At 34.8% G+C, this 5,499-nt stretch overlaps 1 non-coding gene across 1 annotated transcript; it reads left to right on the plus strand.

The window, feature by feature from the left end:
- Window positions 1-993: 993 nt before the first annotated feature.
- Window positions 994-1,095, plus strand: LOC128592927 (U6 spliceosomal RNA). The gene has a single exon (XR_008382135.1). It is a non-coding gene; the product is annotated as a U6 spliceosomal RNA (small nuclear RNA).
- Window positions 1,096-5,499: the final 4,404 nt, after the last annotated feature.

The raw sequence follows: 5,499 nt of genomic DNA on the forward strand, positions 1-5,499 counted from the left end.
AAGAGAAGGAAGAACCATTACCAATTAATAAATTAATTTATGGGACCAAAAGGCTTTAGAAAGTCTCTTTGGTCATCTCATTGAACCAGTGTCACTCCCCTTCCAGGTCTGACACTGCCTGAATCACATACCCACATATTTTTCCAGAAATGCCACCTTTGCTGCAACTATTGAAGGCAAATTTCTCTGCAGCATTTGCAGGGTAGTTTTGTTTCAATGTTAAGAATCCAACAACTATAACTAAAAAGAATATTTTTTCAACATATCCTTTATGAGATATGTAAATGTATTCCAGAAGTTTTTTGGAATGGATTGAAAGATGGAGAATTATTTGAAAGATTCTATTAAATCACAGGAGCACTTTCATTTCCATTTTCTAAGACATTTCTTTCATAGTGATGATATTTAAATACATGTATATGTTTTGTAGTTTAAAACATCAACTGATATTTTAAATCATGGCTAGATATATACTACTACAAAAATCCTAGGAGTGAAAAACTGCAGAAAGATGGACAATTATTGCATTCAACTTAACTCTGAAACATCACATAGTCTTACATAGTCAGTCCCCAAACCATAGAGTGTCAACAACTACTTATTCTTCTCTATACATATTCTAAGACTTTTATAAATCTTGATGCAATAATATAAGGTTACACTAAACTATGCCTGCCAAGAAATGGGAGCCCTTCTGAGAAAAAGCTCAAGAATATTCTTGAAATCCATTTATTGTACTTTGTCTCAGAGGCAAAATAGTTTGGAAAGAAGGGAGAATCTTAAATGTATCACATTTCTATATCCTATTTCAGAAACAGAGAATTGCTAGCATGCAATAAATATTAAGCCAAATATTAAATATTTTTATTTATCATCAGTCTTATCCTGAGAGATACCCTTATCCTCAAAACATTTACCTAGATCCTTAAATAAAATGAAGGGGGTCCTTCCTACTTCATCTGAAAAACAGACATAGAACCTTTCTCTACATGGGGCTCTCTTGTGACACATACAAAAATTGGAATGATACAGAGAACATTAACATGGCCCCTGAGCAAGTATGACACGAAAATTCCTGAAGCATTTCACATTTTGCCACAACAGAATAGAAAACTATGAACAAAGATGCAAAAATACTCAATGAAATAATAGCTAACAAAGGTCAATAGCACATCAAAAATTAATAATAATCTAGCAGAATCAAGTAAGCTTTATCCCAGGGATGCAAGGATGGTTCAATATACATAAATCAATGTGATTCAACATATAAACAAAAACAGGAGGAAAAAAGACCTTATGATTATCTCAGTGGATGCAGAAAAGACATTTGACAATATCCAGCTCCCTTTCATGATAAAAAAAAAAAAACCCTCAACAAACTAGGCATAGAAGGAACATATCTCAGAATTATAAAAGCCATATGTGACAAACCCACTGAATCACATATATGACAAATCGCACTAATGGGGAAAAGTTGAAACATTCCTCCTAAGAACTAGAACAAGACAAGGATGTCCACTGCCACCACTTCTATGTAACACAGTGCTGGAAGTCCTCGCCAGGGCAATCAGGCAAGAAAAGACTATTAAGCATAACCAAATTGGGAAAGAAGAAGCCAAACTATCACTCTTCGCTGATGACATTATCCTATATCCAGAAAAATCTCAAAAAATCTTCCAAGATGCTCCTGGAATTGATAAATAAATTCAGCAAAGTCTCAGGATACAAAGTCAATGTATATAATTCAGTATCATGTGTACATATCAACAGTCAAATCAAAAGTCAAATAAAAAAACTCAGTACTATTCATGATAGCCACAAAGAAAACAAAATACCTAGTAATATACCTAACTAAGGAGATGAAATATCTCTATAAGGAGAACTATGGAACTCTGAGGAAAGAAATCACAAAGGATACAAACAAATAGAAAAACATATCATGCTCATGAACGTACAGAATCAACATTGTTAAAATGCCCATCTATCCAAAGTCACTTACAAATACAATGCAATCCCCATCAAATTACCAAAGACATAGCACACAGATCTAGAAAAAATAATTCTACACTTCATTTGGAACTACAAAAGAGCCCAAATAGCCAAAGCAAGATTGAGCAAAAAGAACAAATCTGGAGGCATCACATTACCAGGCTTCAAACTATATGACAAGGCTATAGGGAGCAAAACAGCATAGTATTGGCAGAAAAATAGAGACATAGATTAGTGAAACAGGCCAGAGAGTCTATATGTAAAACTATCTATTGGCAATGAACTGATCTTTGACAAAGCAGACAGCAACCTACACTGAGGAAAAGAAGCCCTAATCAATAAATGGTGCTGAGAGAATTGGATAGCCATGTGCGGAAGAATGAAACATGACCCCTACCTCTCACCACTAAAAAAATTAATTCAAATGGATACAAGACTCTGCTTTAAGGCATGCAACCATAACAATTCTAGGGGAAAATGTAGGAATTTTTTTTCAGATATTGGCCTAGGCAAAAGAATTTCATAGCAGCAAAAAAAATAAACAAATCGAATTGATTACACTAAAAAGCTTCTGCACAGCTAAGGAAATAATCAACAGAGCAAATAGATGACCTGCAGAATGGGAGAAAATATTCATAAGCTTCACATCTGATAGAGGGCTAATAACCAGAATTTACAAAAAACTCAAACAAATCAGCAAGAATAAATAAAGCAAACCTATTAAAAAGTGAGCAAAAGATGAACAGAAGCTTCTCAAAAGAAGAAACACAAATGGCCAATAAACATAAGAAAAAATGTTCAACATTATTAATCATAAGGGAAGTGAAAAATCAAAACCACAATGAAATATCACCTCACCCCAGGTAGAATGGTTTTCATTAAAAAGTCCAAGAACAATAATAAATGCTGGTGTGAATGCAGAGAGAAAAGAATGCTTATACACTATCGGTGGGTCTGCAAGTTAGTACAGTCTCCATGTAAAAGAGTATGGAGAGTCCTCAAAGGATTAAAAGTAGGCCCTTCATTTGATCCACCAGTCCCACTACTGCATATCTACCCAAAGGAAAAGAAGACTTTTCATCAAAAAGACACCTGCACCTGTATATTTATTGCAGTACAATTCATAAATGCAAAGATGTGGAATCAAACCAAATGCTCATCAATTCATGAGGAGATTAAGAAAATATGGTATATGTATACCATGGAATACTATTCAGCTACACATAAAGATGAAATAATAGATGGAAAATACCTTTTTGTATAATCTATATTGAACTAGAGACCAGTATCCTAAGTGAAGTAGCAAAAAAATAAAAAACAAATGCCACATGTTCTCACTATTAAATTGGAACTAACCATTGAGTACACATTTGTACAGAGGGAAGTAAAACTCAGTGGAAATTAACCAGTGAGAAAGGGGGATCATAGGAGAGAAATAAACCAACCTAATGGGTAACACGAAAATTAGCTGGATGATGGGCACACTTATACCTGGGACTTGAAGATTACAAAAACAATCCACATAACCTAAAACATTTATATCCCCTTAATATTTTGAAATTAAAAAATCAATTAAACAAATAAAACTATTCATGCAGAAAAAACTTCAAGAAAATAGATCTCAGTGCTAGACTTAAAGGGGATTTCCATTTTTCTTCTTTCAACTTTCCTATATTTTGAAAAAATAGTTTCAATAGGCATCTATGACTTTTTGAATCAGAAAATAAAAACTCCAGGAAAAGCAAGGCTACTCGTATAACATAGAAAAAGAATTATTAAAGTAGTTCACATTAAAACTAATACGAAGAGATGTTTCATCCTTAAAGCTTGCAGCCACCCCCTTAATCTACCATGTGACATATAATGATGATATTCATCAGTTCTGCAGCCTGGCAGTGGCCAACTGTAAGTATCTGATTACAGAACCTGACGATTTTATCAGCTGCCTAGGGGGAATGGGTATGTTTTTTAGAGCCTACCAAGTACCAAGCTCCTTACAAATGCTATCTCATTGACTCTCACAAGTTTGGCTGTGAGAGTCACATCAGCACTCCATTTTATAAATGAGGAAACCAAGGTCCAGAAGAACTAGGCAGCCTGCTCAAGGTGATGCAGCTGGAATCACTCTAAAATTACATCTGTCTAATCCCAAAGTCAAGCTCTTGCTTTTCCATTGTACCCTGGTCAAAAGCACCTTTAGTCAAAAGCAATGGAGCAAGCACTTGCTTTGGGAGTTTCGAGTTCTGATGAATTTGCCCAATGTCAAGAATATGATGGTATTTGTAAAAGCCTCCTCTTCCTTACCTTCAAGGTTGGGGCAGAGGGATCCATTTGAAGGAATAAAAGATCTCAAGTTATACCACAAACCAATCAGATTGAGAAAATGGAGTTACTGCTACTGTGTATAGAACAGGGGCATTTCCCAAACAAAATTATTTTGATAAAAGTATACAACCATAACTCTGAGAAATTTTAATACATTTGGCAATGTGAAGAGGTAGTTTTTAAAAAGAAATTCTAATAAATTATCTGATTAATGAATTCACTCACTCTTTTAAGTTACCTATAGTTCTAGGTAAAGCTATTATTCTCCCAAATAATCCATAATTAACTGAATAGTGTTCAAGACTAAAGATCCCCTAGACACTGTTTAACATGGTCTATACAGACAGCTTTCATTAATTCAATTTTCAAAAAGCATTTATTTGTCACTCACAGATTCCGGACTCCGAAGACAGTCGGAATAAACTGTCCAGTGACAGTTTATTGTCCAGTGAATAAACATTGCAACATCAATCTTTTCTTGCCTTCCAGGAGTCCTGAAGTTGTACTAGGAATAGGGATTACTTCTTAGGGCAGAGAGAAGAGAAGGGCAAAAGAGTTGGGCTGTGAGGACTCTGGGTCATCAGTGTTTATACTTTTACAAAGAAAGGTACAGAGCAAATATAGCAAAAGTATTAATATCACAAAATCTACATGGTGAACACATCACTGTCTTCCATAGTACTTACAGTATTTTAGTGTATTTATAGTATTTTGTAATTCATATGATTTTAATGTAACAATTTATAATCTAGGTTCAAAAATATATTATTTACCATTAAAAATCACTCACCAAGATTCCATGACCAGATACTCAAATTCATTTCAGTCTTCAACCGCATATTTTAAAATGGATTCCTTCCATCATTTAATTCAAGCAGAGTGGCAGAGTAGTATTTTTAAAATGAACAGAACAGGGTTTAAATCTTCCCTCTATAAATATATTAGCCTCTGTTACCTTGGGCAAGTTTTTTGCTAAACTAATCTGCCTCCCATCCTATATCTGCACTTTCCCATATGAAAGGAAGATAAGTAGCATGGGCTGTTCAGCAGTTTTTCCTCTTTCCAACTGAATAAAACATAGGGAGGCTGAGAAGGGACCAGGGGTCCAACAGAACCCTAGGAGGAAATCCGCTGCTCTTCAAGATAAGGGCTGAAGCATAAAACAGGCGGAGGGTCTTGGGGCAG

Source organism: Nycticebus coucang, chromosome 8, assembly GCF_027406575.1.
Source record: "Nycticebus coucang isolate mNycCou1 chromosome 8, mNycCou1.pri, whole genome shotgun sequence".
In the NCBI taxonomy this organism is placed as follows: domain Eukaryota; kingdom Metazoa; phylum Chordata; class Mammalia; order Primates; family Lorisidae; genus Nycticebus; species Nycticebus coucang.